The sequence below is a fragment of the Armigeres subalbatus genome, chromosome 3, assembly GCF_024139115.2.
Source record: "Armigeres subalbatus isolate Guangzhou_Male chromosome 3, GZ_Asu_2, whole genome shotgun sequence".
NCBI lineage: Eukaryota > Metazoa > Arthropoda > Insecta > Diptera > Culicidae > Armigeres > Armigeres subalbatus.
The window spans coordinates 146,336,920-146,361,313 of NC_085141.1; the positions used below are offsets into that span (position 1 = coordinate 146,336,920).

The 24,394-nt window shown below is 43.2% G+C and overlaps 1 long non-coding RNA gene across 1 annotated transcript; it reads right to left on the reverse strand.

The window, feature by feature from the left end:
• Nucleotides 1–2,327: 2,327 nt before the first annotated feature.
• On the reverse strand, nt 2,328–9,353 carry LOC134224965 (uncharacterized). Its single transcript, XR_009983123.1, has 3 exons — nt 9,213–9,353; nt 8,716–9,153; nt 2,328–2,449 (listed from the first exon to the last, which is right to left on the reverse strand). It is a non-coding gene; the product is annotated as an uncharacterized LOC134224965 (long non-coding RNA).
• Nucleotides 9,354–24,394: the final 15,041 nt, after the last annotated feature.

The window sequence follows — 24,394 nt, forward strand, 5'->3', positions numbered from 1 at the left end:
AGTTCTTTCATGCTTTATGCATCTCTTACGCAGCTCGATCCAATTATTGGTAATTGACTACTTTTAGGGTATCATCATTTGTAGAGATGTCGCAAATTAATCGATTACTTCGATTAATCGATTAATCGCTGTGATAATCGATTAATCGAGATTTTACGACATCTCTAATCATTTGTTGAACTGGGGTGGCCCAGCTGCTAGACAGTGGGGTCCCTACTCCTTCACAGAGTGCGAGATGCTGCTAAAGCTGGGTAGTACACGCTTAAAATCAATAACACAGAGATATGTATTAGCCATAAACGGACCTAATGCAGAACATCCCCTAGATGTGCGACAGTTACACAGCCACAAAAATAGCTCGTGTGGTTTTATTGAAGCTTGGATTTCAATATTTTCAACAGTATTTGGTTCCTCATGAAACAAGGAATCTGTACAAACGTTTACATGTTGAAAAGGACCGTTATCACGACCGTACGAGACATTTTTGTGCCTGTGTAACTGTCGCTCATCTAGGGGATGTTCTGCATTAGGTCCGTTTTGTGTGAAGCAAACACATCTCTGTGTTATTGATTTTAAGCGTGTAGTGTCGGTAGGAAAGTTCCTTCTCTTCTATTGCGCAGATTCCGCCTTATTAGACTCCTGCGCGAAAATTATTTGCGTGAATATTTTCCCCGTGTCAGACATACACATGAATTACCACTGTTTGCTGTTTGTTTGAGTAAACCAAAACACGTGTGTCCGATGAAAATCATCCATAAAAAACAATTACAAAGATAGCTTAAATGTATTGGTGTGCACGCTGAAAATTTATAGCAAAATGAAGTTGCGCCAGAGTCTAAAAATAGATGCAACGGGCAATTAGGCTATCCATGAGGACATTCAGCGATAGGACTGACAATCGAAATCAAAACAAAAAGTGTATGCAGTTTATCGGAACTCACTTCTGGTGCAAACCGCGCTTAACATTTTTCTTTGAATTGTTCTGTCAGTCCGGTCAGAATCTGTCAAAAATTCAAGGTAAACAAAAATCGTCAGCTGATCGCAGCTGTCTTATGGATTGCCTTATATATAGAGCGGAATAATTGGTTCAGTATATGTCCTATATTTGGTTTTACGTAGTTTACGTCGAGCGGTCGTGCCTTGTACACAACCCCAAACATTTTTTATGGATGCTTCTAGATCTAGACCATCAAAAATTGTTTTGGTTGCTGTTACGGTTTATTTTATCTTACCTGTAAGTAACAAATGTTTGAATGGAATAAATTGTGTTCGTACCATTTCTTAATGTTATGTGTTTGGGCCTAAAGATAGGCAATAAAAATTATAAATAGACAAAATCCCCAGACAAACACTTTATATTGCTGGTGCTACATCCCAGCAAGGAAGGTTACTCTAACTTGACCCTAATATGAGTGTAACCTGTTAGAAAGAAATTTACTCTAATATTCTCACTGACTTTAGAGTAAAATGAGACTAAAATTAGACAGATCTGCAACACTTTTGCAAGGTATGTTTATGTTTATTGCATGATTTGATCTAACATGTTAGTCTAACTTTAGAGTGAAGTTAGTTATGTTTCGCAGTGGGCGGTTAGGGTATACTCCATTGCACAGTGACGTCACGCACGACTTTTGACAGGTACTGGTCCTGTTGTTTACAGACGACTTTATTTTAATTTTCAGATACTTCTATCATTCTTTGGATTTTCTGATCGATAATTACCTAAACTTATCGATAATTACCAATATTTCAATGCGGAATGTACGGAATGTCTTCAACATCGTGAAATATGCAGATTCAATTTGGATCAAAAAAATTCTAAGTCCGAAACGTAAACAACAGGACCAGTACCTGTCAAAATAGTGAGGTTAGGTTTGCCGCGCGCAATGACCTATTGTTAGGGTTGTTTCAAAAGGGCTTTTATGCTGATTTATTTACATCCAGCTGTCATTCATGGCAGAATGATTATGTATTTGTGGTATTTGTGAAAATCGTGAAAATACATAACCAAACTGCCTCGAATGACAGTGGGATGTAAATGAAATATCAAACAAGATCAACGGGAAGTTTTTTTACATAAATGTATTTAATTGGTTTATTGATCATTTCAAATGTCCCATATCGCATCGAATCAAACAAAAGTAAGTAAAATTAAATTAAATTCGCTGGCGGCCTCTGTTGCCCATTGCTATTGGCTAAATTTTGATCCGGAGCCGTGTTTTCGTCGCTCGAGAACTTGGAAAAAAAATCATTTTCAGGCTTTCGCTGCTGCCTTGTCTTTCGGCTCGGAACATGGTCTGGACACTTCCAAGGATAAGAAAAGCAGTGCCGACGATGATTGCAAACGATGAATGCGGAACGATGCACGAAACGGTGTTGCCGTCTGCGAACAGGAGCAATGGCATCCGGAAGATCTGTAAGGCGCGGTACAAAACCTACAGGCCGGAATCTAAATAGTGAAGAGCAAAATATAAGAATGTTGTACATCAGGCATAGTATATTTATATTATCGTTACAATTTTAAATCAATATTCGACATGCTTATTAGAGGATAGGTATAGGCATATTAATATTCTACTAGAAGTTAAGTAAATATGAATATGAATTCAATAAAATTTTACTTAAAATTAACAACGCAGTATAACTAAGAATTTTACCGAAATCCGTGTAGGAATTCATTTTCCAACAGAACCTATGAGAATTCTAATAGAGCTTCTTCAGGGAATTCCTTTGATAACGCCAGAGGTATTCTTCCGGAAGTTTCTGTGGTTTTAAAAAGTTCAATGAATCGCCTGCTTTGAGCGTGCTTACAGCGGCTCACTAGGAGTTAACTTTCTGAAATCAGTATGGCGAAAGGCATCTAAGGTTCGATTTCTCAAAATTAAGCAGCTTAATCGAAAAAATATTTGGTAGGCGTAGTAGCGGACACCATCCTTCATAATCGGTACCAAATAGTTTTTCATGAAAAGTTTCTTATTTTGAGAAAACCCGCGTTAGATGTCTTTCGCCATAAATATTTCTGGCGGTTAACTCTTGCTGGCTATTTAGCGCATATACTATAGCGCCTGGATTTGACAGCGGCGGGTAGAAAAACAGCCACTGCCAATAATTCATTGGTAATTCCTTCAGGGGTTCCTAAATTTTTCCAGGATTTGATTTTGCAGTTCCTACAACATTTCTTCCGAGATTTTAGCGGAGATCCTGATAATTATTACAGAGATACCTATGTGAATTTTCTATTATAGTTTCTGCAATATTTCTCATTGGAATTCCTCCAGGTATTTAGGGGTTTCTAAATTCCTTCAAAAGTTCTTTAAACGAAGGTTCCCTCAGAAGCACTTTAGGAGTTCTTCTAACGATTTCCCCAGGGGTTCCTAGATTTCTGTGGGATTTACAACAAAGGTTCCCAAATTCCCAAGAAAATTTTATCAGGAGTTCGCCCTGAAAATTCGTCCAGAAGTTTTTCTGGATTCCAGTAGGAGTTCTCTAGGAATTATGTTCCTCCGGACATTTCTTCCGGATCTCTTCCGTTAGTTCCTTCAGAGGTTCCTTCGAAAATGTCTCTTGAAACTTCTGTGGCAATTCCTGCTTTCAAATTTATTAGAGAAGTTCTTCCAAGAATACATCCGCGAGATTCTCTGGAAATTCCTCAAAAAGTTCCTTAAGCCTACTTCCTCTGGTGATATCTCCAGTGGTTCCAAAATACCTCCATTAGTTCTCCTCCGACAATTACTCGCGAAGTTCCTGGTAGTTAAAGCGTACATATTTATAAGAATTATTTCATATTTTTTCTGGGCATTCAACCAGTTATTATTTTAATAAGTTTCCCATTCTTTAAAAACACGTCTGGAAATTCCTCTCGGAGAATGCTCCGAGAATTTCTTCGTAAATTTCTCTCATTGAATTTTTTTCCTGGAATTCCTCCAGTAATTTCTTCGGGAATTTCTCCTGAAGTTTCTTCGGGAATTTCTCCAGGAGTTTCATCAGGAATTTCTCCAGGAGTTTCTTCAGGAATTTCTCCAGGAATTCCTTCGGGAATTCCTCCAGGAATTCCTTTTGGAATTCCTCTAGATGTTTTTTTCGGAATTTCTTTCGGAAATTATTCCCTGAATCCCTCCAGGATTTCCTTCGGGAATTCCTCAGTGAATTCTTTCGGGAATTACTCTAGAAATTCCTTCGGGAATCGCAATGGAAGTTCTCCAGAAATTATGTTACTCTGAACATTTCTCCCGAGTCTCTTCTGTTAGATCCTTCAGAGGTCCCTACGAATATGTGTCCTGAAACTTCTGTGGCAATTCCTGCTTTCAAACTTACTACACAGGTTCCTAGGAATTCATCCAGGAGATTCTCTGAAAATTCCTCCAAAAGTTCCTTTAGCATACTTCCTCAGGTGATATCTCCAGGGGTTTCAAAATTTCTCCATGAAAGTTCCTTCGAGAATTACTCAGAAATTTTTGGAAAATTGGTTCAAGAATTCCTTAGGAAAGTCCTCCGGAAATATTTCCAAAAATTCTTCACAAAATTCCTACGAAGACTCCTACGGGGAATTTGGGAATACCATTGAAAATTCTTCCGGAATTCCTCCGAAGAATTCCTTCGGGAATTCCTCCTGGAGTTCCTCCGAAGAATTCCTTCGGGAATTCCTCCTGGAGTTCCTCCACGAATTTCTTCGAGAATTTGTCCAGAAAATGCTTCGGGAATTCCTCCAAAAATTACTTCGGAAATTCCGCCAGGAACTCCTCCGGGAATTCAACAAGGAATTCCTCCGGGAATTCAACCAGAAATTCCTCCGGGAATTCCACCAGGAATTCCTCCGGGAATTCCACAAGGAATTCCTCCTGGAATTTCACCAGGAATTACTCCGGGAATTCCACAAGGAATTTCTCCGCGAATTCTACAAGGAATTACTCTGGGAATTCATCCAAGGACGTCCTGGTGGAATGTCCGAAAGAATTCCCGGAAGAATACCTGGTGGAATTTGCGGGAGGTATTCCTGGTTGAATTCCCGGAGGAGTTCCTGGTTGAATTCTTGGAGGAGTTCCTGGTTGAATTCTTGGAGGAATTCCTGGTGGAGTTCTCGGAGGAAATCGTAATGGAGTTTTAAGAAGAAATCCTGGTGGAATTCCCGGAGAAATTCCTTGAAGAATTTCTGTAATTTTCGGAAGAATTCTCGAAGGAATTATCCGAGGTATTCCTGAAGGAATTCCGGAAGGAATTTCCGGAAGGAATGAAATTCCGGAAGGAATTTCCGGAGGAAAAAGCGCCAGCAGGAAGATCGAGACCGTGAAGAGACGGAGGAACTGTACCGTGCTAATAACGCACGAAAGTTCTATGAGAAGTTGAACCGTTCACGTAAGGGCCACGTGCCACAGCCCGATATGTGTAAGGACATAAACGGGAACCTTCTTACAAAAGAGCGTGAGGTGATCCAAAGGTGGCGGCAGCACTACGAAGAGCACCTGAATGGCGATATGGCAGACAACGGTGGCGGTATGGTAATGAACCTAGGAGCACGCGCGCAGGACATACGACTTCCGGCTCCGAATCTCCAGGAAATCCAGAAGGAGGTCGGCCGGCTGAAAAAACAACAAAGCCCCTGGAGTTGACCAACTACCAGGAGAGCTGTTTAAACACGGTGGTGAGGCACTGGCTAGAGCGCTGCACTGGGTGATCACCAAGGTTTGGGAGGATGAGGTTCTGCCGCAGGAGTGGATGGAAGGTGTCGTGTGTCCCATCTACAAAAAGGGCAATAAGCTGGATTGTAGCAACTACCGCGCAATCACATTGCTGAACGCCGCCTACAAGGTACTCTCCCAAATGTTATGCCGCCGACTAACACCAATTGCAAGAGAGTTCGTGGGCCAGTACCAGGCGGGATTTATGGGTGAACGCTCTACCACAGACCAATTCGTGTACTTGGGCTCACTGGTGACCGCTGATAACGATACCAGCAGAGAAATTCGGAGGCGCATAGTGGCTGGAAATCGTACGTACTTTGGACTCCGTAAGACGCTCCGATCGAATAGAGTTCGCCGCCGTACCAAACTGACTATCTACAAAACGCTTATAAGACCGGTAGTTCTCTACGGACACGAGACCTGAACGATGCTCGTGGAGGACCAACGCGCACTTGGAGTTTTTGAAAGGAAAGTGTTGCGTACCATCTATGGTGGGGTGCAGATGGCGGACGGTACGTGGAGGAGGCGAATGAACCACGAGTTGCATCAGCTGTTGGGAGAACCATCCATCGTTCACACCGCAAAAATCGGACGACTGCGGTGGGCCGGGCACGTAGCCAGAATGTCGGACAGTAATCCGGTGAAAATGGTTCTCGACAACGATCCAACGGGAACAAGAAGGCGAGGTGTACAGCGGGCAAGGTGGATCGATCAGGTGGAGGACGATTTGCGGACCCTCCGCAGACTGCGTGGTTGGCGAAGTGCAGCCATGGACCGAGCTGAATGGAGAAGACTTTTATGTGCAGCACAGGCCACTCCGGCCTTAGCCTGATAATAAATAATAATTCTTGTTTGAATTCCCGGAGAAACTCCTGGTGGAATTCTCGGAAAAAATCCTGGTTGAAATCTCGGAAGAATTCCTGTTTAAATTCCCGGAGGAATTCTTGGTGGAATTCCCAGAGGGTTTCCTGGTGGAACGTCTGGAAGAATTCCCTGAGGGATCCCTGCTGAAACTCCTGGATGAATTCCTGGTTGAATTACCGGAGGAATTCCTTGTTGAAAAATTCCTCCAGGAATGCTTCCAAAAATTCTATCAAAAAATTCTCCAGAAATTCCTCCTCAACGAATTTTTCCTGGAATTCTACTAGGATTTCCACCGGGAATTCCACCAGGAATTTTTCCGGGAATTCCGCCAGGAATTTCTCCGGGAATTCATCCAGGAATTCCTCCGGCAATTCCACCAGGAATTCCTCCGCAAAATCCACCAGGGAATCCCTGGTGGAATTCCTGGTGAAATTGTCGAAATAATTCCCGGAGGAATTCCTGGTAGAATGTCTAGAAGTATTTCCGAAGGAATTCCTGGTGGATTTCCCGGAGGAATTTCAGGTGGTTTATATATAATTGCCGAAGGTATTTTTGGTTTAATTCCCGGAGAAACTCCTGGTGGAATTCCCAGAAGAATTCCATGTTGAAATCCCGGAAGAATTCCTGGTTAAATTCCCGGAGGAATTCTTGGTAGAACTCCCGGAGGAATTTCTGGTAGATTTTTCGGAATAATTCCTGGTGGAATTGCCGGAGAAATTCCTGGTTGAATTTCCGGAGAAATTGCCGAAAGAATTCCTGGTTGAATTCCCGGTAGAATTCTTGGTGGAATTCGCGGATGAATTCCTGATGGAATGTCCGGAAGAAATGTCCTGGTTGAAATCCCGGAAGAATTCCTGGTTAAATTCCCGAAGGAATTCCTAATTAAATTCCCGGATGAATTCCTGGTGGCATTCCCGGAGGAATTCCTGGTGAAATGTCCGAAAAAATTCTCGGTGGAATTGCCGAAAAAATTGCTGTTTGAAATCCCGGAAGAATTTCTGGTTGCATTCCCGGAAGAATGGCTGGTTGAAATCCCGGAAGAATTCCTGGTTAAATTCCCGGAGGAATTCTTGGTAGCATTTCTGGTGGAATTGCCGGAGAAATTCCTGGTTGAATTCCAGGAGAAAATCCCGGAAGAATTTCTGGTTGAATTCCCGGAGGAACTCCTGGTGGAATTCCCAGAGGAATTCTTGGTGGAATTCCCGGTGGAATGTCCGGAAGAATTCCTGGTGGATTCCCGGAGGAATTCCTGGAGGAATTCCTGGTGGAATGTCCGAAAGAATTCCCGGTGGAATTGCCGAAAAAAATGCTGTTTGAAATCCCGGAAGAATTTCTGGTTGAATTCCCGGAGGAATTCCTGGTGGAGTTGCTGGAGTTATTCCTGGTTGAATTCCCGGAGCAACTCCTGGTGGAATTTCCGGAAGAATTCCTGGTTTTAATCCCGGAAGAATTCCTGGTGGAATTGCTGGAGGTATTTCTGGTTGAATTCTCGAAGAAGCTCCTGGTGGAATTTCTGGGCGCTCAATTCTTGGCGGCGTGGTGGAAATAATGAATGGCACTGACACATGAATCACGAGTTACACCAACTGCACAAAAATGCAGACCTTGGCAGGCTGATAAAATACGGCACATCACAGTGGGCTAGGCATGTCTTGCGTATGTCGGAATAGAGTCAAGTAAAAGGCATGTTTAGTGAATTCCTCCGGGATTTCTTCCAGGAATTCCTCTTCCTCCGGGAGTTCCTCTGGGAATATCAAACTGACAATCTACAAAATGCTCATTCGACCGGTTGTTTTTTATAAACACGAGGGCGCGGTGCGCAGCGAGCATGGTGAAAGAGTATGTGTGAGCCCTCCGTTGGCTGCGTGGTTAATAAAAAGCTGCCATGGGCCGAGCAGAATGGAATTAAAGACGATTTTCATGAAGGACTGCAGATGGCACTCCGGCCTTAGAGGCCAGCCAGAGTAAAAGCGACGCTACGCGACTCACTCAAAAGAATAACAATCATTATCAATAGGCTATCAAATTGCACTGTCGCGTCGCGTCGCATCGAACGTCGCGTTTACTCTGGCTTGTCCCTTATTCTGAATAAATAATAATAATTCTCGAGGCATAGCAAAAATACAACTCACCATACATCTCCGTGATACCACGGAATATCCTCATCAAATACCTTATCTTATTCGGCAGCCCAGAGACTGGAAGTGCGACGAAAAAACGGTGTCAACTTCCTCGCCACCCGCTTTTGACACTCCTCTGTCACTCGTCCGTCCATTCCATCCAGTTTACCAAAAAATACTACCCAGCTGAACCTTGGCCGATGCGGGAACCAGGGGCCGCACTCCAGTCACGCTTTCCTCCCAATTAATGATGCTCATGTCGGTCAAATTCTGCTCACATATTCGGAAATCGTCCTCCATATCCGTTCGACGCTGGCTGGAATCGAACTTTCGTACCGGTTGGGTGTCCACCTGGTCATCGATTACGTTCGATCAGTTCTCCTCCAACATCGTGTGCTCGTTACGATGTACTGCGAGTAGATGGTGTAATCACGCTACGTCTGGAAATTCTGCTGCTGGGTTAGGGGGCGGTTCAGCTCTCGAGCGCTTCTCTAAAAATATAAATTAAGCAACTGAGTGTAAATCAACTAACCGAAGATAATGCACTTACTTTTTGTTATCGTCACTGTTCTGTTTCCAAGACGAGAACACGTTATATCCTTTGATATTTCATCAAATTAACGTTGAACTCCACTCGGAGGAAGTTCAACAGACAATGGACTCGATGGCTTTTCTATCACTTCCAAATCGACCCCTTTACCCCGTACATATTTTGGACAAGCCTGAGCTTTTTCGATCAATTTTAGATCATGTGTAGGAATTTTTTTTATCGAAATTATGATCATTGCATACTTTTACCTCAACTCTAGCGGCTCCTGATGAGAATTCACAAATCAACTATTATTTATCTTTAAAATTATCTAAAATGTAAAGCTATCTACCAAAGTGCCTGCTGGACGCCAGAATGCAGGAGAACATGCATTATAGGACTCTTCGTAACATGCACCTGAAACACGTTTGAATTGGTTCAAACGGCAATCTTGAGGTCCTGCAGCCAAAGTTTGATTGTAATTGAGATACTAACATATTCCAATCGCTTAACATAAACTTGAGACGGATGAAAAAGGAGTGACCAAAATGAAGTTATGTTTTTATTCATCAGACATTTATTGGTCAGCCCATGTACAGTACATGGATAAACCATTAATTGCCAACTTTCAGGCTATTTTCAATGATATCGATGAGATTGCAAAATAATGTTAATTTCTCGTTTAATCTATGTCAGTTAAGCAAATAAATGCATTTAAATGAATGTGGATACGTGTAGGTAAGTCATACCATTGAGATCTGTAGGTGGCCATTTTTAAATTAGGAGAAAATGACTCTGTCCAAAATATATGCATTTTCCATGTTGAAATTATATATTTGATGTCCAAAAAGAAAATATTTCAGTTCGCAGTATGTCACAGTTTACACCTAGTAAACGTAATTTACTCAAAAATTGGGCAATGGAGACACAAGAATAATCATAGGTTATGTATTTGGATGAACCTAGTGGTTTTCAATTGTTTTATACTATTCAATCTCGATATATTTTCTAATGAATGTCCTGCGCTTGTTCAAGATACATCATTTACCCTAGTAGACAAAATACAAAATGCAATAAAAACACATTTGCGGGATTTGACTGATGGTCACAAATCTTATAAGGAAACCTCGTCATATCTCGCATTGGATGCTCTGTGTTTGGGCCTGAAGATAGGCAATTAAAATTTTAAATAGTGAAATTCCCAGACTCAGACTTTATATTGCTGGTGCCACATGGCACAAATTAATTCACGGTGCCCAAATAGATGTATATGTTATGTGGAAGATTATGATTTGAAAAATGTATTGGAGGTTATTACTTCCCCTCAATTAGGACTCAAACCCACGACCCTCAGCACCAACCAACTTTTCTGTTTATTAGGGGTACCTGATATGACCGGTTTCTCTTCAATTTGTTCTTGCGGGGATGTGTTTGCTTCGACGATGAAACACGCCTTTTCCCTGGTCTTCTTCTTGTTTCACCATGCTGGTTCAATGACTTCCAAATCGACTGCGTTAGATCATTCTTGCTGCAGGGTTTGTGAGCTCTCTATCTGCTGTTAATCTTCAGATCTTAACTTCCTGGGCCCATATTGGGCAACCGTCGTAGGAGGGCGTGTGCTTTCCTCCAAAGTTGGCGCAACGTAATGGTTTGTCGCAGCGCAGACAGACTGCTTTGTTACGACATATGTCTGTGAGGTGGCCGAACATGAAGCACTTAGTGCAAAGTCTTGGCCTAGGGTAATAGCCTCGATGGCACCAATCTTCACCATTACTGGTGCTTTGTTAGATGAGAATGTTAGAACAAGGGTACAATTTTTCCCTCTTTTCTCGACCAAGGTGACTTTTTGGGATTCCAACTTTCACTTAAGGACCGCCGGGTCCATTTCCTTAATGTTCGGGCAATTTATTACCCTCTAGTTTTCTGTTTTTCTTCGACGGCTTCCACCAGTACCTCCTGACCATTAGGGAGGGTTGTCACCCCACGTCTTTAGGAAGACCTCTCAAGGCCACTGCGTCTGGCGAAAGGATTCTCCTTGCCTTGCCTCGTTCGTCGATTTGGTAATTTTAGTAGATTTCATGGTTGTTGGGTCCCACCATACGTCGTTTAAGCTCTGCAGTCTGGCTCTCCGCCAGCTGCTTCCCCTCTGTAAGGAGCCGAATCTTCGATTCAGCCTCCTTCGAGGCCTTCACTGCTTGACTAACCGCCAACTCTTTCTCCTCAGTAAAAAGACGAATCTTGTGCTCCGCCTCCTTACTGGCTTCCAGCAAGGACTTCCACTCCGACTTCGCCTCCACGACTAGAGCGCAGAGGGTCAGTACGGCCTGTTTCAAGTCCTTACTATAATTTACTCGGTTGTCCAGGAAGGACATGATTACGTCCGAAACGTCCGTAATCACTTCCATCGTCTGGACTCCATCCTCGCCGTGGTTAGTCATCACCGAGTTAATGACTTTGGTCAGAGTGGGGCCGTCCATCTTAACATCCACCGGCACCTCTTCCGACCCTCCACGTGCTCCGCCATCGCCTCCCCCCGGCGATCTTTGGGGTGACCGATCAAGGCCACTGTGCCTGGCGAAAGGGTTCTCCTTGTCGCCATTCGTCTCACCTCCCTCCTTCGTCGATTTTGTAGTTTTTAATAGGTTACTCTTGTCTGTTGGGTCCCCCTTGCGGCTGCTGTCGAATCCTGTTGGTGTAGTCGCCTTCGCGATCCCATGGTTATCTATGCATACCTTGCGGCATGCAGGGAGGCCATGCAAGGGTTGACACTTTCGTGTTCAGAGCCAGATCAGCGCTAGTCAGGAAGGAGCATCTGAGCCTACTCCCACTCAGCTACCAGCTGAGCCACAGGATTGTACCGCGTGCCACAAGGCCTGCCACGGTTTTAGGGGACGGAAGACAGCCTGGCCATTAGCCCATTCGCCGTTTCCAGGTCGGTGTCACCCGGCCTTACTAAGAGAATAGAATAACCAGACTACCAGCCCCTTGCGTTCACAATATCTCAATATCCAAAAACAAGACCAATAACATGCAACCAGTATACCATAATCAGGATCTTACTGATCAATCCTGATGTGCCAATGGCACTCCCTGGGCTTGTGCTTTTGAAGCGGCACACAGTCGCTTTGATAGAGTCTGCTTACGGGCACTTGTGGTTTTTTGGGAGGGATTTTAGCAGAGCCCACTGCTAAATCCCACCACGCCCTAGGCAGTTCTCCCTGACTCACAGACGGCTGGGGAGGGGTCGTCAAGCCCTTGGACATGGTCCCTGCTGCCCCCAGCAAGCAAGGGTAGCCTGAGAGGATCGAAATGTACACTTCTCTGCAACTCGCAGCTCCCAGCCTGTAAACCTATCGTTTGTAGGAGGTCTCAGGTATCGATATCATATACCGTCGTGCGGCGCTTCTTTTGACTTCAGGAGCTACTTTGGATTTTGGATTTTCTGAAAAAATTAAGCGAAAAACCAAGGTTAATCCACCTACAGTGAGATTTTGACCCTTCCTTAGTTATGAGGAAATAATATCTTCAGACTCCAGTGTTTAAAACGAGATAAAACTACTCAACTTCCCACGGCGATTGAACGTGTAAAATAACAAATTAATTGCCTACAGAAAGGCGGATTTCATGGGTTAAGTGACAACAAAACGAATGATACCGCAATGTATATCATGCTGCCTATCTATCAGGCACTCTTCTGATTAAATAGCTATTGTTACATGGTTAATAACTATCGTAGCGCTGGTAGCATATATACTCGTAATTATCAGAGACCTCGATTATAATTAATCCATAACTAACTAAATCAGTCATTGATCTAAAGGAAACTCAATAGCGTTCAGTAATAGCATACATTTCGCCTTATGGATGCCTAATTTTGAAAAACTAATCCTGTTTAATACCCTAAAACTGAATGAGATTTATATGGTAGTAAATTTCAGAATTTGCACACATACGTACACATGCATTTATATAAGTGGTCTATTAGTGTTTCAACACATGTTCACATTTGCTATCTAACTTCCACTGAAGAAAAATCCCTTTAAATTTTTACGTTTTTGCTTTTCTGAGAAAGTTTTTTGGTATATGCTTCTATACGTACCTTGATTAAAATCAATTTTTTCTTTGAGACAAATAAGAAAAATAGGCATATTTCCATATCATATCATATCATTCAATAGATTCATTGATAGATTATTGCGTAACACGCCTGCGTAACGCATACAAAGTGAAATTATAGACACTTCCGAAGGAAGGGTCAAAAATACCAAATTTGAAACAGAAAGTTAGCATCCAACTATCAACAAGACACCCAAATGGTAATAATGGCGATTTGATAGTAATTTACGTTACAATTCTTGTTTTAAAATGTCCAAAGTAGCCTCCGATTAGTCAAAAGAAGCTCCGCCCGACGGTATCGATGCTGAGCAGTGCCATCAGCGTTCCAGTATCGTAGAATACTTGCTGTATGGCATCGCGCGCGAGGGCTTTGTCTGCGTGTTTCCATGCAATAAGATGCCAACTAGGTCTTGTAGGTTTATCTGCCACATGATCGCCGACCACCTATGGGGGACACTATCAGCTCGGTTTGTTTCTGTTTCTTTATTTCTTCGTCGTCAGCTATGCTGTACAGACTGCTGCTTCTAGAATTAACTTACATCTAGTTGCCTAATGCTATTTTTAAAGAAAGTCCTGTTAACGTTAAAATCAAAATCAGACAAGTCATTGAGAAGGTGGAAACATCTTTCTAGCGGATGGTTCTGGCCGAAAACGGAGGTGTCTTCTAGCCCAAAATAGTTGCCGCTGACGGGAGCGGCGCGCTGGAACATAAAAGGTGACACGCTGTAGTAGCTCATCGCAGTCCAGCCGGTGGCTTAGCAGGTCAAAGGCGAACATCCTCTGCAAATATGCGCGTCTTTGGCGGAGCGGTTCCAAGTGTATTAGCTGACAACGATCCTCGTACTGTGGTAATCACAAAGGATTGGTCCAGGATAACCTCCTGAGGGCGAACCGGACTTCACTCCGTTGAACTCGTTCGATACGGGCTGACTGCACTTCATGGAACGGTGCCCAAACTGGTATGGCATATTCAAGTATGCTGCGGACAAGACAGCTGTACAAACTTTTTAAAGCATACACGTCGTTGAATTCCGCGCCGTTGCGACGAATAAAACCGAGCACTGCAAAAGCTTTGGCGGTGGTCACTGACATATGCTCGCTGAAATTGAGTTTTTTGTCCATTGTTACGCCAAGATCATTGATGGAAGAGACGCGATCCAGTGAAATTCCATCTGATGAGTAGCTGAAATCGATTTGCGTCCTTGATCTGTTGAAACTGATGATTTTGCACTTTTTGGAATTCAAATCCATGCTATTCAGCGCACACAATTGGGCTATGGTATCGAGATCATGCTGTAAAGCAGAGCAGTCGACAAGCAAAAATACTATTCGAAAATTTTTTAGATCGTCAGCGTACATCAGGTGGGAACGAAGTCGTTCGCACAAATCGTTGACAAAAATGATGAAAAGCAGCGGACCAAGGTGGCTACCTTGCGGTACTCCGGATGGCGTCATGAATGTGTCTGACTTTACAGCACCTATTTTGACAAAGGCGGATCTTCCAGTCAAGTATGAACAGAGCCAGTCGATAATCCAATCAGGAAATCCAAGGCGGTCAAGCTTCTTAAGCAACAAAGTGTGCGGTACTCTATCGAATGCTTTCGAAAAATCTATGTATATACTGTCCACTTGACATCGTTTTTCTAGGCTTGAGTTCAACTTGCTGGTGTATGTCATGAGATTCGTCACTGTTGAACGTTTTTTTACGAATCCATGCTGATATTCAGAAATGATAGGGACGGCAGCCGAATACAGCCTTTCATGGATGAGAAGCTCCAACGTCTTCGCCAGACAGCATAATATTGATATGGGACGGTAATTTTCAACATTATGAATGCTACCCGTTCTGTGTATTGGAGTAACTGCGGATAGCTTCCACGCATCTGGGAAGATGCCCTGCGTTAGAGACAAGTTGAACAGAAGACAAACTGGAAGTCCCAGCACATCGGAGCACTTATGAATAAAGCTTGGCGGCAGTTTATCCGGACCAGGGCCCTTTGATGGATCAATAGAGCTCAATGCGCTTACTATTTCTGCGGTAGAGAATATCGGGCGTGGAAAATTGATGTAGTACGATTGAAGTGAGTCTATAGCGCCAACTGAGTTTGGAGGAGACGCGGCGTTATACACATATTTGAAGAAACTGGCAAAAAGTTCAGCTGCTTCAGAGGTGCCGCTGGAAGTAACGTCGCCAAATGACATTTCCGAAGGAACCTGCTGTGAGTTCTTCCTGCTGTTAATGAAACGATGATGGGTTCGACTTAAGTTCCTCTTGGACACGAAAAATGTAGTTACGGAAAGTAGTGTTAACAAATTCGCCATACTCTGCTTCGATGCGTTGAAGAAACGTTCTACTCTCAAAATTCCGGTTTTTGAAATACCGTCGTCGTGCCTTGCGGAGAACGTTACGCATGTGTTGTAAGTCTGCATTCTACCAAGGTCGCTTGAATGTCCGACGCGTTGAACATCTACGGATAGTAGTATGCCTTCTGACCGTATCATACACAGTACTGTAGAACGCTGAGATAGCCATATTTACATCGGTTCCACCAACGATTTGATGCCAATCGAGTGAGCCAAACTCCGACTTTACAACGTCAAAGTCACAACGTGTGAAATCTAATTCTTGATTAGAGGTGATACTTCCAGAACGATCCGAAGTATGTTGTATGTCTAAACATATAACAAACGGTTTATGATGGCGGTCTGGTCTTAACATCGTGGATGGCGCTTCAATCATTTCAGTTCAGTGGACGGATTTATCAACGAGAGTTATTTTGACGATGATCTGTTCCAGAGAATCACTTTCTGGGAGGCAAAACGATGCGCTGACCAAAGAGCACTTCACCGCAATGAGTACTCAGCCACCTCGTTGAAATTGACTATTTGAACTACTACGGTCACACCGGTAAATGTTGTAGTTAGAAGCCAGTTCCGAGTTTAGCACGTCGCTTCGAAGCCAAGTTTCAGTTAGCACAATGACATCGTAGTCACTAGCAGAGCTTAAATTATTTATCTTCATGAAGCATCTTCGGTCCAAATTTTGACAAACATCGCATGATTCAAAACAGAGAATGACATTGTCAGACGACTACTCCACAAACTCATTCATTCGACTGTCACTGAGTGTGCTTACTATGTGCAGAAAAAACATAATTAACATTGTTTATATTGACGTTTACCGTTGAAAGTGCCTCGCGGATGAAAATCGGATTCAGTTCTATGTGATAAATTACGTTACTCATTTAAAACGTGTTCAGAATTCAGATAATTTATCAATTTGTAGAATGTGCATAAATATTTAATGACTAATATTCAACCGAAGATTGACAGGCCAGGGTCGACTATGAATGTGTCTGGAAGTGAGCTGACAAGTGAAGAAAGGTGGACTTGTCAAGACGGTCTAAGCCCAGCTCACGTTCCATTGAAAGGGTGAACAATCCTACGCTTTGTAAATTATGCTTCACAATGATAGGAAGAGCCGACTTCAAAATAAACAAAATCACACAGCAACCATTCAACCAATAAATTAATGACCTAGCCCAAAAGCAGTGAATAAACGACCTAGACCAAAGCGCAAGCTATGCAATTGAGAACGACACATATGGAAGTCATTAACCACCAAGTTACATCATTCTACCGTCTCTCTCTCTCTTCCTTTACTGGTGAGGTGCGGAGGCGATAGCATGTAGTTCGAAGGTGTCAAATAAGGGTATGCGAGAACACACTTTTTCCTAACGAAACGAAACGAAACGAAATTTAAAATGTCTATGTCGATTCGGATCGAAACGAAACGAAATATAGATTTACTTTCGAGACTTCGAAACGATACGAAATCAAGGTTCATTTATTTCGAAATTTTTCGAAACGAAACGAAATAAATTTTTTTCCGCGGAATTTTTATTAAAAGGGTTTTATGCAATTCTGATTTCAGTTTTTCGAAGTCAAATAACTGTTTTTAGAGTTATAATATCAGAAAAGGCAGTCTGTGATAAACCGCCGCATTCTCGCCGCATATAACATTGGCGATAAGGCAATACCCCAGCATTTGTGCCGCTTTCAAAGGAATTCATCGTAAAGCGTGTACTCCTGAATATGATCAATTTTATATCAGTAAGTACATAAAAATATAGAAATTGTGAGATTTTTTATATACGGATTCAAAATTCGTTTAAAACCTTAGTTCACTTAAGAATTATGTAATTATGCTGAAGCATACTTCATATTGTCTTGTCAGCCTGGCTTTATAGTACCGTGGGGCACCGAAATCCGTACAGCACCGAAATCCGTCCACTCCACGAGATATCAAAAAATTGTAGGGGATTTCAAATAATTATTTTACTAACAATTTATCTTATCCTGTTCATATACTTGACCGTAAGCTTTCAGGCCACGGAGATGAGAAGTAGCCTTTGAAATAAAAACAACATAAACTAAAAACTAATCGTTACCCACCGAACGCATAGTTTATGGCGCCATTTTCATGCGAGTAGAAAATAACTGCATCAAAATTAAGTGCGGTTTAATTGCAAATTACGACTAATAAAGTAAGGTAAGTGGAATACAAATCAAAGGGATCGCTTCTCAATGTTCGTATTTAACTATTTACAGTGGTAGTTTACTCATATAGTCTGCTACAATTTATATATTTTGTATAAAAATAGCTGTACGGATTTTAATCTTTTGAATCGATATCCGTCCACGGTGTACGGATTTCGGTTCAAGAGGCGTAGCTTAAATTCATCATTTTATCATATTTCTTCAAATTTCTAATGCGTAAGTCCGCAACAGTTTGAAAATAGTGGCCTTCGTGCTCTTGTATTAACGATAAACGTTTCATTTCGTTTTTAATTTTCCAGACCCTTTTTCACATACTGAGGTGCTTAAGTGTACGGATTAACTCCGCTAGCAATGATGGTTCGCTGTAGTTGCATGTCCGAAAGATTGTGAAACTATTGAGAACTTGAGCTACAGGTCCTAAGCCCTGGTAAAGGAGGAAGGTTGCGATGGCTGTTATTCATGGCCATCGTGTAAAGCAAAAATGGATAAACCCCAATGCCAAGGTGTCATGCGACCCGTGCCGAGGGCTGAATGGTTGAGGGGGTTCTAAACATGCTCAACCGCGAACGGAGCCTGGGGTGCACCAGGGCGAACACCCCAGTAAGCAGCCCTTACTGCACTACGGCGGGGCACTGGTGCAGCGGACATTTATTTCCCTAGCTACTCGTGGGACCAAAAATGAGTACAAATTCTACAAACAACCCTCAAGGTGACGACTGCCTCTCTCAATCGTGTGAGAGCGAAGTGGAGAATACTCTGAGTCAGCTTGGCCTTACCGAAGACCAGCTACTCAGTAGTTCGCAGGAGAAGATGGAAATATCCTGCCCTGCAACGCCTATCTCCCGGAGCAGCATATGTTTCGACAAAGCTGATCCAGATCTACAACCCCTCATCGACCAACTCCAACCTGTTGGACATGGAAGATAACGAAGATGATGGTATAAGGATCATCATCAACCCCCAAAAATCTTTAGCAAGTAGCAAAGGATCCGAAGATAACAAGGGTTCTACGGAAGCCAAGGGTGCTCCGAGAAAGAAAATCCCCACACTCACACGCTCGCAGAGGAAGCAGCTTAGAACTCTCCGGGAGAAGGGAAAAGACCGGAATGAGGCCTTATCCATAATCCTGAATAAGGAGAGCGAGCCCACTTCCTCAAAACGCTCGAGAAACGACCTAGACAAATCCGCCACAGAGGACCCCAAACAAAAAAGGGTGAAGCACCATCTGGATCCGAGAGAGCGCGCCCAACAGTCCTCAAACCGCGCGCCTCAGAAAAACGTGTCTGGACAACAAAACCCACCCATGAGGAAAACAGCTGGTATCAGCTACAGTGATATGGCCAAAAGCGTGAAGGTCGGGATAATACCCAAAGACTTTCCCACCGTCCAACTCACTACAGCCCAGCTAGACATTCTACAAGAAGCACTCCTGCTCAGAGTAGTTCAACAGCGAAACGAGCCAATAAAACCCAAATTCAACAACCTCATCTACAAGTCCGGTTACATGGTTCTAATCTGTAAGGATCAAGAGACTGCTGAGTGGTTAAAGAGAATATCCCCATCCATGAAACCCTGGGAAGGTGCAGAGCTGATGGCAATGGACGAAGTGGCGATTCCACGTCCAGAGATGATCCGAGCATTCTTCCCACAAAGCTCCAGCTATGATGACGACCGAATAAAGGCTCTCATAGAAAGCCAAAATGACATCACAACAACTAATTGGCGTATTGTGAAACGATCCATTCTGAAAGATATTCATGTTGAATGGATCTTCACAGTAGAGGGTGCGTCGATGGAAAAGTTGAAGAAGTCCAAATACACCCTCAACTACCGATTTGGTGAAATCCAACTAAGGAAGATTACAGATCAACCGACTGCCGCTACCGCCAATCCGACTGGAAGGCCGACCCAAGAGCAATCTGAGGAGGCCTCCTGTTCGGGCGAGGTTCGGCTAACTGGAAGGCCGACCCAAGAGAAATCTGAGGAAGCCTCCGGTTCGGGCGAGGTTAGTAAATCTCACCCCAAAAGCACCATAAAGGCTAGTCTGTCCGCCTCTAAAGGAAAAGCTCGAAGCTTACATGCGACCCCCTGCTCTAGTGGTACCAAACCAAAGGTATCTAAACAGGGCAAAGGGGTGCAAAAGCGACAGTTTGACCACAGAGGCGAAACTGGAGGGCCAGGTTGCTACAGGGAAGAGAGAAAACCCAGACTGTAATACCAAACGACATCCTGATGATCCGCAACATCCAAAGCCGGACAGTCGTCGTCCGGAAAAAGCGGGAACCCCGGAAATGGCGACTAAAATTCTGCAAGTGAACCTCCACCATGCTGAGAGCGCCACGGGTGTGCTCTGTCGGAGGTTCACCAAAGAGAATTTAACCGTGGCCCTCATTCAAGAGCCATGGGTCAATAAATCCAGAATACAAGGTATTCCACAACACTCATGTAAGTTGGTATATGATGACAGCCAGCTTTCTCCTAGAGCGGCTATTTTATTACATAACAACTGTAAATACTTTCCAATTTCAGAATTCATAAAAGGGACATCGTAGCGGTCAGGATGGAGGTACCTTCCGCCAGAGGGAGTAGAGAGATCTTGGTGGTCTCGGCATACTTCCCAGGTGACGTGGACGAAATCCCTCCTCCAGAAATAGCTGCGCTCGTAGCCTACAGCCACCGACACAACGTAGGGGACGAAGGGGATGTCATAGGGTGCGACGCAAATGCACATCACACCGTATGGGGAAGTACCAATATAAACACCAGAGGTGAGTACCTGTTACAGTTTCTCTCTTCCAAGAACATTGACATTTGTAATGTTGGTGACAAGCCCACGTTTGAAAACTCCATTCGTCAGGAAGTTTTGGACTTGACTCTATGTAGTCGGTCTATCTCTGATAAAATAAAAAACTGGCATGTTTCTGAAGAAATATCAATGTCAGACCATAAACACATCATCTTCGAATCGGAAGGGGTCTAACGATGGAAAAACGTTTAAAGATCCTAAGAAAACTGATTGGGAATCCTACTCAGCTATCCTACGATCCGAAGAGTACATCATAGAAAGTCACATCAAGTCCATAACACAATTGGAAGATGCGTCCAAATCCATTAAAAACAAAATCCTTAACGCCTACCAAGAGAGCTGTCCAACTAAATCAACTAGTTCGAGTAGAGACGTTCCATGGTGGAATAAAACTCTTGAGAAGCTTAGGAAAACTGCGCGTAGGGAGTTCAATCGTGCTAAGCGAACCGGCGATTGGAGCCTATACAGAAAGGCCCTGACGAACTACAACAAAGAAATAAGGTCAGCCAAACGGAAATCGTGGATTCTAATGTGTGAAAGCATAGAGAATACACCCGTAGTGGCCAGACTCCAAAAAACTCTTTCAAAAGACCACTCCAATGGTGTGGATAGCCTCCGAAAGACGGATGGTTCGCTCACTGTAGAGCCTAGCGATACACTGAGCGAATTGTTAAAGATCCACTTCCCTGATTCAATCCCTGAGTCGAGCATCGGCGACCAAGGCACTGGAATTGCTGTCTCAGATCCACAAGAGATTTAATCATGGGTTTCTGGATCTAAAAAAGACGCAATAAAGGTTGCAAAGGAAGCTTTCACTCGGGCCAGGGTTGAGAGGGCTGTGAGATCTTTCGAGCCATTTAAGTCTCCTGGCATGGATGGAATATTTCCAGCGTTGATCCAAAAAGAGGAGAAAACACTGGTTCCACCCTTGGTTGAGATTTTTAAGGCGAGTCTGATTTTGGGGCACATACCTAACGATTGGCGTCAAATCCGGGCTGTCTTCATTCCGAAGGCAGGCAAGAGAGATAAAACCAACCCCAAAGCATTCAGGCCGATAAGTTTATCCTCTGTAATGCTCAAAATTATGGAAAAGGTACTATGCGAGTACATAAATCACAAATTTATGAAAGCAATGCCTTTGTCAAAAACCAATTCGCTTATCAAAGTGGAAAATCTACGATCTCGGCACTACATACGGTAGTTCAAAAATCGAAAAACACTTAATGCAAAAGAAATTGCTCTTGTAGCATTTCTTGATATTGAGGGCGCATTCGATAACGCTTCTTATTCGTCTATAGGGTCAGCAATGTTGAGGAGAAAATTCGACCCATGCATTGTTACCTGGGTACATGCTATGCTAGCCAATCGGAAAATCTCCTCTGAGCTTAGCGGTTCATACATCACTGTTAAAGCAACAAGGGGGTGTCCGCAAGGCGGAGTGCTTTCTCCTTTGTTGTGGTCACTGGTGGTGGATGAGCTTCTAGACAGCTTAGAGAGAAGAGGCTTCGAAGTGGTTGGATATGCTGATGACGTTGTCATTATTGTACGAGGCAAATTCGAAAGTGTTATCGTGGAAAGAATGCAATCTGCCCTAAATCACACTTTTCCTGGTGTCAAAAGTATCAACTAGGCATAAATCCTACAAAAACTTCCATTATCCCTTTCACCAAACGGAGAAAGGTACAACTGAAACCCCTTTTCTTGAATCAAACACAATTAGTTTATTCAAGTGAAGTAAAATATCTAGGTGTCATACTCGACGCAAAGCTTAATTGGAACTCTCATCTCCAATCAGTTGTGCAGAAAGGTCTCAATACACTTTGGGTTTGTTCAAAAACCCTTGGTAAAAAGATGGGGCCTAAAACCAAGTATGATCATGTGGATATATAAAACCATTGTCCGTCCCAGGACAACTTACGCTTCCCTTGTCTGGTGGCCTAAAACTAATGAGGCTGCTGCAAGGGCTAAGTTCAACAAAATCCAACGCACCGCTTGCATAGCCATCACTGGTGCAGTTCGTAGTACACCCACTTTGGCCCTAGACGCAATGCTTCACCTGCCCCGGTTAGATCAATTCATAAAGCTGGAAGCGGAAAAAGTGCTCTAAGGTTAAAGAGAACAAAAACACTGCTGTCGGGAGACCTTACGGGTCACCTCAGCATATTAAATGAATTTGCCATAAATCCCGCAATAGGAATTTGTAGTGACTGGATGGAAACGGTAGTCAATTATGACTTACCTTACGATGTGTTCATTCCTTCCCGCCAGGAGTGGGAAGGAGGTGGACCCAGCGTTCCAACAGGCTCTATAAATTTCTTCACAGATGGTTCGAAAATGAATAATCTGACAGGATCCGGAATCTATGGCCCTACAACAAAAATTTCTGTCCACTTAGGACAGTGGCCCACAGTATTTCAGGCGGAAATATATGCAATATTAGAATGCGTGTTATTATGCCTGAGGAGAAAGTATAGATTTGCAAAAATATGTATTTTCTCTGACAGCCAAGCGGCACTAAAGTCGCTTAATAACTACACTTGTAACTCAAAGCTAGTGTGGGAATGCATTCTGGCTTTGAAAAACTTATCCATACGCAATCGAGTCTACCTATATTGGATCCCAGGACATACGGGTCTAGAGGGAAACGAGATTGCTGATGAGCTAGCCAGGAATGGATCTAATGAAAGGTTCATTGGCCCTGAGCCCTTCTGCGGGATCTCAGACTGCTCTGTAAAAATGGAACTGAACAAATATATGGTCAGTCAAATCACATCAAACTGGAATGCACTTCCCCATACGAGCCAATCCAAAAGGCTCGTAACGATTAACCCCAAGAAAACCCAACAACTATTAGGTCTCAACAAAAGGGATCTCAACATCTACACCGGTCTAATAACTGGACACTGCCCCTGCAGATACCATCTACAAAAGATCGGAGCAATCCAAACCTCAAATTGCCGCTTCTGTGACGAGGAGAGAGAAACATCAGAACACATCCTCTGCTATTGCAGTGCACTCACCCAACGTAGGTTCAAAGTTCTCAGCAAGCCCTTTTTAGGGCCTGCTGACATATGGATCTTATCCCCCAAGGACGTGGTTGGTTTCATAAAGCTAGTCTCGCCAGAATGGGGGAGTCACATACTGTAACTCAGGATCTCTATTCATCAATAATAGATGGTCTTGAGTTCAGTCGATACCAAGGTATCTCAGTGACAAACATGTTACTGAGATAACTTGCGTATTTCACAGTAAAAGGGTATATCACAATAGTCCTAAAATCTGGACGCAGTGATCTTCACCCGACAAACGAGGAGAAGTGTACGGATTTCGATGCCCCACCCCACGGTATCGTGCTAAGTCAAAATTAGGCAATGAATGCTTAGATTTTTTTTAGTGGGGTACTCAGTTATGTATCCACATCTGCTAAGCGTATACGCAGATAGAGAATTGATATTACTAGACCAACATTTGAATAGAGCGTAACAGCCAAAACTTATTCTTCTTCTTCTTCTTATTGGCATTACATCCCCACACTGGGACACTGCCGCCTCGCAGCTTAGTGTTCATTAAGCACTTCCACAGTTATTAACTGCGAGGCTTCTAAGCCAGGTTACCATTTTTGCATTCGTATATCATGAGACGAACACGATGATACTTTTATGCCCAGAGAAGTCGAGACAATTTCCAATCCGAAAATTGCCTAGACCGGCACCGGGAATCG